This window comes from Apium graveolens, chromosome 5, assembly GCF_009905375.1.
Source record: "Apium graveolens cultivar Ventura chromosome 5, ASM990537v1, whole genome shotgun sequence".
NCBI classification, from domain to species: Eukaryota; Viridiplantae; Streptophyta; class Magnoliopsida; order Apiales; family Apiaceae; genus Apium; species Apium graveolens.
Window position 1 is genome coordinate 227,734,830 of NC_133651.1, and position 13,823 is coordinate 227,748,652.

The 13,823-nt window shown below is 36.0% G+C and overlaps 1 non-coding gene across 1 annotated transcript; it reads left to right on the forward strand.

Annotated features, from left to right (window-relative positions):
• Window positions 1-12,646: 12,646 nt before the first annotated feature.
• LOC141663084 (small nucleolar RNA R71) lies at window positions 12,647-12,753 on the forward strand. Its single transcript, XR_012551169.1, has one exon. It is a non-coding gene; the product is annotated as a small nucleolar RNA R71 (small nucleolar RNA).
• The last annotated feature ends 1,070 nt before the right edge of the window (window positions 12,754-13,823 follow it).

Below are 13,823 nucleotides of genomic sequence, written 5' to 3' on the forward strand. Positions count from 1 at the left end.
AGCACATTCATATTGATAAAATTATAAAATTTAATTTCAGTGGACTTTAAATAATTAATATTTAAAGGGGTTCATTGAAATTAATTTATTTTTTTTGCAGCATAATCATTTTTCACAAAATATGGTAGTATCAATTTAATGATATTATTGTATAGGTGTGAAAAATAATTGTGATTTTTAGCACAAGATTTATTTCTTGAACAGAATGAAATATGTGAAAATCAGGAATTTTGAAGTGTTAAGTGGTCGACACAGAGTAAACTTAGAAATTGTCTAAGTAGATTTCTCCTGTGGTCGCCACAGAGAAGTTAACTTAAAAATTGTCTAAGTATACTTCTCTTGTGGTCGCCACAGATAAGTTAACTTAGAAATTGTCTAAGTATACTTCTCCTGTGGTCACCACATAGAAGTTAACTTAGAAATTGTCTAAGTATACTTCTTATGTGGTCACCACAAAGAAGTTAACTTAGAAATTGTCTAAGTACACTCCTCTTGTGGTCACCACAGAGGAAGTACTTAGAATATTTCTAATGCATTGTTTCCCTGTGGTCGCTACAGGAGAGTACCCTCTATTCTGTGATCGCCACACAGCACTTAAAGAATTCAATCACTATTTTTATGAGTATATATACACAATCTCATTCTTCTCAGATGTATACACACAGAATAGTTGCAAGAGAGAAGAACCTTTTCATTTTCGATTATCACCTTACCCAAGTGCTGTCAAAATTTTTAATTTTTACAGATTAATCTTGCCCAGATCATAAAGATCATATTGATACTAAAATATTTGAATTTAACCGGTGGTTCACAGAGATCGAGTGTGATCGAGTTTATGGGTAATAAGGCATTATTTGGCTAAGTATTGATAATCGATTTTGCTTAATGTTTCTCTAATCTAAGGTTTAGTTTGGTTAATTTGTTTTGTGTGTTAGAAGTTTGGTCAATTTGTTTTATTTTCTAATTCGAAGGGCACAAATCTATTTGTTTTAAATCCAAATTTTATTCTCATTTTTAATTAAATGGCGGATAATATTCAGATTCTAAAAATAAATTTTGTTTCAATTATTGAACGAGGTCCAGTTAAAATGGCCTATTTTGAGACATAGATCCATTTTCTAAATGAACATTCCATTGTGCGCTTTGCATTAACTACTAATGCCAAATTGAATGTGGAGCTTCTCAGGCATATGCACAGAACAACAACAAACTCCTCCGCTAACGATCAACTAGCTTTTTCTTTTGTAATTGGAAATGAGACCATCGGAATCACAGAAGATGATTTAAATGAACATCTTCAGCTGCCTCATTATAACTTTGATGCCATTCCACTTGACTGAGAAATATTCAGTTTCTTCCGAGGTATAAGAAGCACATTAACAGGGGATGGCGATTTTCCTAAACACTTCAACAAGAGTCACCTTCCCAAGGAATGGAATTTGTTCTTCAATATATTGTCTGGCTCCCAAGACCGGTGGATTCCATGGACTGACTCATTTCAATCAAATTGTTGGTGTTGTTATCGCAAATAATCTTCGCATCAATTCTGCGCGTATATTCATGAAGCACATTTTAAAGAACCAATCTCAATATCACAACTATATCTTATATATAAGGTTTCTTCAGATTGTGCTCAATAGAAAACTGTCAGAAGAACAAAAGGCAGTAACTCGTAGTTATATCATGGAAGATTCCCCTATCATGTCTCCGTTGATAGTGACTAAGTTGCATAAAAAAGGAAACTATCCAAATGCAAATGTTGCTTTCCTAACAGAGTACATGACGGATGTCTTTGCCATTATCCATGCTCAACATGAAGATGAAGACAATGAAGGTAAGCCTCAAGCTGATGATGCAGAATAGGAGAACATTGCTCACACACCTGAAGAGAATGCAAATGAAGTAGCAGATCAACCTGAGCCTGAGGATGTTGATCAAGCAGAGATTGAAGTTGAACCACAGCAAGAAGCTGTACCTAAAAATGCTCAACAATCTCAACCTGAAGCTGCTAGCACCCTCCAGAAGCTGCTGAGTCTATCCACTCAAATACATCTGTCTACAGACCAGCTTTATCAGGTATGGGTACATCTGCTATGAGTAATACTTATAAAGCATGCTCTGATTTCATTAGTATAGATCAATTACAACTTGACACTTATCACACACAGCTGCTTGTTGAACAAGTAGATAAGAGAGGCAGTGAGTTTGGTATACCACAATTTCATAACCACCCTCTACAGCCAAATCAAACACCTTCAACTCTCTTAGCCCAAACCCTGGAGTACAAGGACCCAATGCATATAGAGGGAGAAACTGCACTAGGTGCAGCAAATAAGGAAGACACTTTGAGAGAACCCACAACTCTGTCTCCAATGAAGAAAAACACTATCCCCACTGAGACAACTGTAACCCTCCATGTATCTTCCCAAAAGGATACACTGGCTGAAAAGCACATAAACAGTTACTGGATTCATCTTCTCAACAAGGTGGGTCTTTTGAAATTTTCATGTCGGCCAAGGCATCCTGTAATGAGTCAAACACACTTTCCAATCTTCAATCTCTTGAAGCTTTAAATAAGTCGATAAGAAGAGTTCTTTTTGGTGAGGAAGTATTGACGGAAACAGGGCATTTAACTATTTTACGGTTAGAATATCCTGTTTGAGGTCCTTCAATGGATCAACTGCCTTCGCAGGTGTTAGGAGAGAGTGTTGTAATCGCTACTAAATCTAGCACAACACTTACCTCCCCAGGACTGATAACCCTGGATGCATCTGCAGATATTGGATCCAACATAGGCACGGATCGGCAACCCATTGGAGATGAACTAGATTTAACTAGTGAGCCTAAGGGGAATGTATCTTCACAGATACAAGGGGAAGTTGGGGATCAGATGCCAAATATGACGGCCCCAGTGACCCTCCCAGAGATTCTAACTCTAGATGAGTCATCTACTGTTGACAGGCAACTTGTCTCAAACAAGGATAAAGAATTGCAAACTCCCATTACACCACTGCTGACCTCCTTAAGGATGGCTCCAGTTTCTTCTGCAGGTACATTTGAAACTCGGAGCTCTGAGCGGAGTGAACATGTGAGAAGGAGTGGAACACATCACCCCAAACTGAGTCCTAGAGTGATGAGTGATACACTGCAAGAAGCCTGTGAGACACTCACCATCCAAAATACACCCATAGATCTATCAAACTATGTCACTAAATACTATCTTGAAGAGCAACTGGCTTTCAAAGACAATTATCTCAAAGAACAGTTGGCTCTTAAAGATCAACATTTCCAGGAAGAATTATCTCTCAGAGATCATCAAATCTCTAGTCTTTCTGATCAACTTGAACATCAGCAAGCAGCATTCGCAAGTTTACGGGAATTCATTGAGCGATCTCTATCTCACACAGGAAAAGGAAAGGTAATTGCCAATACTGAGCCAAAGATCTCAGTTAGCAAGCAAGCACCGATCCCGGTCTCTTTTGAAGCAGCTCTTGCCAATACTGGGCCAATGACCTCAATCAGTAAGTAATTGCCTGTTTCTCTTGAGATCTCTGTCTCGACCTTACATGCTCAATCAACACCAGCTCTGAAGAATAACCCAAATGAGGAGGAGAAAAGGGTAGAAGAATAAGAAAAAGTAGACATTGTTGTTGATCTACTTCAAGATGCCTTTCAGACTACTGGAGTTGCCTATGGTGAATTTGGAGATGAGATAAGGGAAACGCAAGAAGAGAGAATTGATGGAAAGGTGCTCCTCAAAGAAAGATTCACTAAGGAAAGTGCAACATCTCAGTGGGAGTAATCAGGATATCTAAGCCAAATAATTACAACTCAGATAAATCTGTTGTCTCAGATATATGCTCCAAGACCCTTATTCTCTGAAAAGGAACTGGAAGAAGGAGAAATAGATGAAAGTGATGTTCCGATGGGGTGTGAGCCAAGATTTGAAAAAGTGATGATGGAAGAAAGAAAGATCATTATTGAGGACGAAGAGTTTGAAGATGAAGATGCCTTCTCAGACGACTGTTTATTCTATGGATTGCCAGATAAAATCGATCGCTCTTATATAGAGATTCAAGAAGAAATGGAAAGATCAAAAGTAAGAATTCAGAGAGCCATTCAAAGAAGGGAGAATAGAGAAGCAAGAGAAGCATATCTTTGAGCTAACATGAAAGGAATCAAATGGGAAGAGATAAAGAAGAAAATGGACGAACCAGAAACATATCTCTATTCAGACCCTGGTAACTCTAATCTGTTAAGAATTGTGGAGCATTACAGAAAAGAATATGAAAACATCCATGAGTTCTATGATCAGTTCAGCAAAATAATTACGAGAACTACTGTGAACATTTAAAAAAATGGATAGAAGATCACTATTAATCATAGAGATGGTCTACAGATGAAGGTGTGTACCAGTGTGCTGAAGAAGTTGAACATTATTGAACTGTTTGTCTTAGCCTCAAAAATCCCATGGTTGAAATCAAATGAGAATGAATATTTTAGAGACAAACTTTGGAGAATGACGATGGATGTATCCCCTCAAGATTTTATGTATCCATTCGTGATCAAAGTATTTACGGGTGGCGGGATGCAAAACATCACCATGTCTAACCAACACATAAGAACCAACCATTTTCTACAATTTAGTTTCCTAGAAAGTCAACTCAGGAGCACAAGAGCTAAACTGGAAGCTCCAGGTGTTAAAAGATCAGAAGCGGATTATAAAGCTGCTGAAGTTCTATATGCTTATAGGTTCAATGATAAAATGAAGGACATGAAGAAGGTTATAAGAGCGTATCATGAGATGGTGTTTATTAATGGAGAACCAGAAATTAATCTTCTGAAAGACAATGAACCCATAATCAGTACTGACAGTGAAGGGGAGCTAGTCTTCAAAATCAACAAGAGCAAGATCAGGGTCAAAGACTTCAGGACATGTGAATCAGACTCAATACAGCAAGCCTTGATGGATGTCAAACTATCCACATGCAAGGGTGTGGCACCCCAAAACCCGGGGTCAGGAGTCTCGGAAGCCGGCCAAATATACGTTTCTTGTTTCTTACCTTACATAAGTCATACTTATAAATAAGCCGAACTATAAACAACTGAAAACTAATCCAGCTTATTCTGACTACCTGTGGTACATCACCAAACAATTTACGAAACAGCTGGCCATTTCCTACCCGTTTCCTTGCTGTGGTTCTCATGGCAGGCATCTTGATTCACTGTTGTGTTGTGTCAATTTAAAAAAACAAGTGTGAGCTATAATGCCCAGCATAATAATGTACAGTATGGAAATGACTGTATGATAACATCACTTATGATAATTATGTTTTATTTGAAAATAGTTTTCCTTGGTGAAACACACCTTCTTATGAAAAAAATTCTTTAAGGGATTTTAATATCCTGCGAATACCTTAGTAGTAATCCCAGCACCTAGGCTTGGGTTACGGTATTGCATCAGAATTCCAATTGAAAGAATTAGGACACTCGTTGGAGCCACCGCATACGATGATCAATCGTACTGCGATAAAAGTAACCTTTTCTACTAGTAGAAGGACGACACCTTCACCTCTTGGTTATCACCCTTGTCGCATACGGGCTATGTGTCCTCATTTCGGGTATACACACACTTCGCAGGTCTATAGGTACATATTGTACCGTCTCCTACGGTACCAGTAGTCTATCCAATACACGAAGTACTTGGATCCTACCCCTCCCTTGTCCTTTAGGAAATCCTATCATATCTCGAGAACTCGAACCACATCGAAGTTCCTCCAAGCATTTTGCTTGTTGATAGGCATAGCTTTACTATATATATATATGTACTTCCGAAAGTTTTGGAGAAAGTACTAAGGATGCGAGTTGACCGTTGTCAACGGATAATTAAATAAGGGGGAAAAGTTTCTCCTTGAAACTATATTCAAAACATTAATAAGTCGGGATAATATTCACCGACGATCTGAAATTATTTGAATGATATTCCAAAATCAGAAAGTATGTTTCAAACCAGGATCTATGATTTTTAAATCAACAATTAACCCTTTAATAAATAATTAAATGATAATCGATAATAATCAAACCTCGAATGAGTTTACTCTCTAAAAGATTATTTAAAATAATATTCCTCAACTAGTTTGTGTCTACATAATTAATTAATCTATAATGATTAATCGGTTTTGAAATAATTAATCGTTGGAGTATACTACTCCCATAATAAGGAATAAGTATATAGTATTTATTATTCGGACAATAAAATATAGTTTAGGGAATATGATCGTTGGGAAAATCGTTTTAATAAAAGTTTGAGGTGTTTTAATGTTTCGTAAGTGGACGATGAGTCTCTTTAAAAACGTACTACTATGGACTTATAACCGTCCAATAATATCACCGGAAATGATTCCCGAGTTTTATCTTAAATCCCGACCGATTATCGGTCTTATATAATCGTCACGCTTAAAGTGAAATAACCTTTCACGATATATACTTTATCGTACAACATCGCTATATTATGCAAAATTCAACAATTATGTATCATGGCAAGCATGGTATTTATACAATGATAGTAAAAAAATCCTTTCACAACACAACAGTAAAAATGGAGTTGGGTTCGTAAACTTGCCTGGGTATCTCGAGGTAGAGGATGCTCTAGGTTCCGCTCAGAAATCTATAACCATAACACAATTCATTTTGTTAGGTCCCGTTCTAATTTACGACAACTCGCACTCATGCGCTACTTGTTATGCATCCTCTCAACTTATACTACCCTTATTATTCCTTCAAGTAATATTCACATTATGGTCACTTCATTTTTCTAAGTATCGTAGGTTCATTCTCATTATCGTCGCTGGCTCCGCTTATGGATTCTAACGGTTTCTACTCGCGCGGTCTCGGCTCCGATATTTTTATAAAATTGGAAAATAATTATTTTCACTTGAAATTTTTATGACAGTTAGGAAACTCAATATGTTACTCTCTGTAAAAATTTCATGATTTATGAACACTTTTAATTCTATCCTTTATATTTTAAAAGTTTGTAATTTGTAGCAATTTTTGTCGCGTAAATCATTTTTACTAAAACGGCCATAAATTTTGATCCGTAAATCGGAATCAAGCGATTCAAGCGCCTAAACGATCCTTATAACATTTTATACCCTAAACAAAGGTTATTTTTCAAGAATCTATAGTTTACAACTTCGGAACTTTCTGCAGAAACTTAAAGTTACGATTTGTTGGTTTTAACGAAGTTACGTTTACGATCGGGGTTTCGTTTACGCCCTAACTCTTAACACAACCACCAACAATCATCATATCATCATCAACACACAAACTCCTCTCAAGAACATCATGTTCTTGAGGCAACAACAACCAACCTTAAATCTACTTAACTTAATCATCAAGATTTCATCAATAACACTCATTACACTAGGTTTACTACCACATACTAAATGAATCTTAAAAATAAATCTTAAATAAAGTTGGCCCAAAGATTTTTACCTTTCTTGAAAGCTTGAGATGTGTTATTGAGGATTGTAGAGGCTTGGAAGTGCTTGGTATGATTTTTAGAACCTAAAACCACCATTGAAATCAAGAAACCAAAGAGAAGTTACTATTCACACTATTCACTAGTGAGTTTCTTGAATTTATTTCATCCATCAAACCTTGATAAAAAGAGATGAAAAATTTTCTTACCTTATTTTAATTGCGAGGAGGCTTGAGAATTAATTGGGTGATTTTACAAGAGCTAGAACTTGGAGATTTGAATTTGATTTCTCCCCATTTTTTCATTATGGTCGAATGGAGCTTCCAAGGGGTATTTATACTACTCGTGGTTGCTTCTCTTGGATGCTTTGCTAGGTTGCTTCTAGGAAGATGAGGTGATATCTTTGCAATTGATTTTATTCTCCTAGTATAGCATTCTAGGTTGATTCTTGGTTGCATATCTTAGGGACAAATCCTAATAGCTTACTAGGTTACAAGCTAAACTATAAGGTTAGCTTCCTTAGCACACTATTTTGCTAGCTAGCTTGATCATCCTATGGTTAGCTCACTATTTGATGAAGTAACCATGGTTACTTCCTTACCATGGTTTAGTTAGTGTGTTACGTTTATTTAATCGTTTACGCGTTCGCTCGGTTACTTAAACGTTCTCCGTAATACTTACTCGTAATTGGTTTGCGAAGTAATTCCTTTCATATTTATTCCTTATATTTTTATTTATCCTACTTGAATATAAATCTGTAGGATTTTAATCTCGTAATTATATTGTGATTCCCGTAATCCTCGATAAGTCGTAAATACAGTCATTTTTCAAAGTTCATTTTCTTCGAAAACTAATAGCATTTACATACACTCATTTGGTACGTATAGTCGTAATATCAACTCCGAAACTCATTTTCTCATGCACTACATAGTGTGGGCTCAAAAGTTTTTCCAGTCTGTCAGGGTTACTATTCATTAAACATTTTACAAGGTCTCAAAAATTCGAGTTATTACAAAGGGGGACTGTTGGATTTTAATCGCAGCGGAGGCATGGTAAAACACTTTTACATATATAAAATCCAAATAAAAGCATATGAATCGTGGTAAAAACATAGGGATCGATTACTAACCTTTAATATGTGATCCAAGAACAACGATCGGAGATCCTTAGCAGCTGCTCCTCAAACGTGAAGCACTCCACCGGTATCCACCAAGAAAACGACGTTAAGGAGGAGGAGGAGGTGGAGAGAATTAGGTTTTATAAAATTTTGGGGTTCAAATAAAAATAGGGTTTATAATAGTATATTTATAGGCAAAATTTTCAGCTGAAATTTTCCCATAAATATTATTATTATCCCAATTATTATTTTCATTAATAATTAAAACACCTTTTAATTATTAATCCTTTTTCTAAACACTTTAGAAATAATTCTCTCTCTTGATTTAATTTCCAAAAATTAAATCCTTTAATTAATAATATTAAGAACTTTTATTAATTAATTTATAATCAATTAAATCTCATTTAATCAATTATTAAATTTGTCAATTAATTATTTATTTCATAAATAAATAATTATTAGCCATTATTAATTAATTCCTCCACCATTAAATCATTCTCTTTTTATGGTGTGACCCTGTAGGTTCAATATTAAGCCGGTAGTAGAAATAAATAATAATAAAACTATTTTATCATTATTTATATAAATTCTCTAATTTATTAAATATGATTAATTAATTAATCATATTTATTCTACATCGTGAGGGATACTTCTCAGCATATCGCGACTATCCGGATAATACAAATTCACTGCTTAGAATACCAAGAACCTATTCAGTGAATAGTTACCGTACAATAAACTCCTTCTACCCTACAATGTCCCGATTAAATACAAGGCATGGATCTCGTGTCAAGCCTATCTAATTCAATCACTTGCTTACCATTTACTATGCTTAGTTCTATGCAAATTAGAAACTCCTTTCTAATTTCATTCACTCTGGCCAAAGATTCCTGAACTAGCATAAGTGGATCAGCATTGAACATTCGCTTCCTTCACTAGAAGGGGTAGATCCTTTATTGATCATACACTATCTTCGTGTACAAATTCCTATACCCAGTAGAGCCCTAATAATTGTCCCTGGAGACTAAGAACTAAACCAAAGCATAGTTCAGTGTACACAAGATGACTATGATGATCTCAAGTCTAAGGATACTTGTACAACTATCACTATGTGAACAACTGCTGACACGTGAGTGAACTCCATCAGTTGTTCAGCTGTGCGAGTCATGTTCAGTGAACTTATTCTATAATAAGCACCTACATACTAGCTATAGTGTCACCACACAAATGTCTATGAGAACAGACATCCTTCATAATGAAGCAAGCATAGTATGTACCGATCTTTGCGGATTATTAATTACCAGTTAGTAATCCTATGATCAGGAACTATTTTAGTTTAGAGTTATCATCTTTTAGGTCTCACTATTATGATCTCATCATAATCCATAAAAAGCTTTACTCTAAACTATGGTATATCTTATTTAAACACTTAAATAGATAGAACCCGTAATAAAAACAAAACAAGTCTTTTATTAATATCAATGAAATCAAAACAGTTTACATAAAAAGTTATTCCTAAATCCTAATACATGATTGGACTTAGGACATATTCCTTTCAGGGACAAGGTTGCTTTAATTCCTATCATTTATATACTTGATGAAGTGATGGAAGAAGAATCAATCAATGATACTAAAAGAGTAAGAGGACATCCAAAAATGATAACAGTCTTCGTAATGTCCAGAAAATCATCACTATTGTTTGATCTTGTTCCTAAATGCACTAAAGTCAAATATCTTGAGATAATGCTTCATGAGCTGAACAATCCACCTCCAGTCAATGTACTTGAAATAGAAGCTCGTGATTGTGTGCAAGCTAGATTGAATGAGCTGAAAGAATCCCCTCCAAAACCTTCAGATCCTAAGAAGAAAGTCACTAAGAGAAAATCTGATCAGACTCAAGAAGGAGAAGAAAGCAGGAAGCAGAAAAGAACAAGGACAAAGAAGAAATAGAATATATATGTTCAGGCTAGAGGAACACTCTTTTGTATCTTGTAACTTAAAGAACTCTGGAATTGTATATGTAATCCAGAATGTAGTTAATATCTTTATATGTTTTGAGGTTGTACTTTTTCTTACTTTTATCAGTTGAGTTATCCTTAGGGATTTGCTTGTCGAACTCTAACAATCAAATAGGGGGAGATTGTAAAGCATAATGTAATGTAACATGTAATCGAGGAATTATAACTCTACATGAAAATAGAAATGGATAAACAATATTAAACTGTGAAGCACAGGAACCCTACAGATGAAGACATGATAAACACAAAGAACCAAAAGATGATATTGACTCTTTAAGTCCTCAAAACAATTATGGGAAGAAGTTCATTAACATGTTCAAGCAGCCATGAAGAATAAGACATCAAAGGACTTTAAGCATCAGTTCATGAATTGATTTCAAGTGTCACAGATCAAGGGTTCAGTGAAAGAAGCAATGGATATTCACAAATCAGTATCAGCTCAGAAATACAAGACAAACTGAATTAGGTTCTCTCAATGCTAGTTGTTTGTAAACCAGACCAGCACAATAAAAATCAGTATTCAAGAAGGAATTATGATTCAGTTACAGAAAAAAATGTTGATACAATGAAGAATGGTTAAACAAAAGCAAGAACATTCTAAGGCAAAATATTCTTCACTATGGTTTCCATAGAAGTGTATACTACTGCAAGTAGACTCTATGGTCGCCACAAAACTGGTCACCATAGAGAATTACTCTAAGACACCACAATGGTTTGCCATAGAGAATCTCTAAGGCACCAGTGGTCGCCATAGAGTCTGATCTCCATAGAAGAGGACATGGTAGTTACCTGGTTGCCATAGGGCTTCAAGACCACAAGGATACCTGATCGCCATAGGGCTTCAAGACCACAAGGATTCATTTGATCACCATAGGGCTTCAAGACCACAAAGATTCACCTAGTCGCCATAGGGCTTTTCCTGGTCTCCATAGGACTTCAAGACCACAAGGATTTACCTGGTCGCCATAGAGCTTTAACAGTCTCCATAGAACAATACAAGGTTATTGGTCGCCATAGAAGAGTTATGATATTCAGTGATTTATTTGCAGCAAAATCAAAGGATTGTGTGGACACAGTAATGCCACCTGTCCAATGAATTTGAAAGACTACATTAGCAGCTAAATGAATTGAATTTATTTCAGTTCTCTTCTTCAGCTTTCAACAGAGTGTTTACAGGAGCTCCATTGAAGTACCTCATTTATTAAGCTTGTAAACATATTGTTATACTGTTGAATTTATTGTCGCTAATCAATTTATTGATTAGATTGTAGCAACCTCAAGGATTATATCAATAAAATAATATATTCCTCGAATTATTTTGTGTCCAATTTAATTCCATACTTTTAACGAAGAACTTGTAAACGAATCGAAAAGATTATAGGTATCGTATTCAACCCCCCTTTTACGATATTTTGGGACTAACAACATGAACCTCAACTCCTCCAATTCAGATTTTTCATTAGCTTGTGGAAATTGCTAAAGTTGAAGTTGTTGCCTAGGGGCATATGGCGGTTGCTGAAAACCAGGACAGTTATACTGCTTTGTTGTGTATGGTTGATAAGATTATTGCACCATATTCTGATTGTTACTCCAGCTGAAGTTATGATGATTATGGTTATTTGGATGATAAGTGGCTAGAGCTAGCTGTTGTGATCTCTGAAAGTTGCTCACAAATTGAGCTGATTCGCTTGAAATAGCACACTTCTCAATTTCATGTGCCCCGAACAAAGCTCACACACACTAGTGATTTGATTAACTCCATAATTAGCCAAAGAGTCCACATTCATCTTCAAAGCTTGAAGTTGAGCAGCTATAGCAGTAGCTGTATCCACTTCCATTTCCTGCTACTTTTCCTTGCAACATTCTTTGCGTAGGATTCTGGTATTCATTAGCTGCCATTAGCTCAATCAACTCATAAGCTTCATTATAGTTTTGGCCCATAAGGCTCCACCCGACGCTGCATCGAGCATAGACCTAGACCGAGTGCCCAAACCATTATAGAAATAGTTTATAATCATCCAATCAGGCATGCCATGGTGTGGGCACTTCCTTAGCATCTCCTTGTATCGATCACAAGCCTCACACAGAGATTCTCCAGTTTGCTGTGCAAACTAAGTAAGAGCATTCTTGATTACAGTAGTCTTCACCGTAGGAAAGAACTTAGTGAGAAACTTTTGAGCAAGATCCTCCCATTTGGTGATAGACCCTGGTGGTAGAGAATATAACCAGCACTTTGCTTTATCCCTCAAAGAAAATGGGAAGAGTTGCAGCTTGATAGCATCTTCAGTCACCCCATTGAACTTGAAAGTGTCGCAGATCTCGATGAAATCTCTGATGTGCATGTTGGGGTCTTCTGTAGGAGAACCCCTAAACTGAATTGAGTTATGTATCATCTGAATCATGCTTGACTTGATCTCAAAAGTGTTAGCCGAGATGGCTGGTCTGATGATGTTTGGCTGAATATCATTGATCTTAGGCTGAGAATAGTCCATCAAAGCCTTAGGAATTTCTGCTTGATCTCCCATCACTACTAAAGCCGGTTCCTAGACTTTTTCTTCTTCTTCTTCTTCTACTTTCTCTTCTTCCTCAAAAACTTCCCTTCGAATCACTATAACTTCCTCCTCGGCTTGATCCAGAGTTCTCTTACGAGCCCGCGAACGCGTATGCATACACGCTCGTTAGAGTCCCTGAAACACGTCAAGGAAAAGAGTAGGTAAGTAACAATGTCCAAGTCAATGAACTTTAACGATCACTGATGACAAACACATAAACTAAAAGTCCCTGGAAGCGGTGCCAAAAACATTTTAGTCACTAAGCACGTGCTAATAATTCACGCAAGTATACGCGATTGCAATTAATATAGAATTATTTCTAGTTCTTTCTCACAGGGACTGGTTTAGGTTAACTTTGTGATTTAAGAACTTATGCAATAATGATATGGCTATTATTCAATGCAAGGATGAATAACAATTTGGGTTTTGATTATACTACGATTAACTATTGAGAATTATACTAGAAAACATTAACTAAGAGATTAAAGAGAGTTGAATAATATATGACATAAACATGAGATTCTAACTTCATTAAATACTTCATTCAATAAACTTATTATTCTTAACCTCAGCATGTAATGGTGATGACACTAATCAGATAACACGAAACTGCTAAACACCAACTTTCGTTGCACGAATAACATACTGCCAGA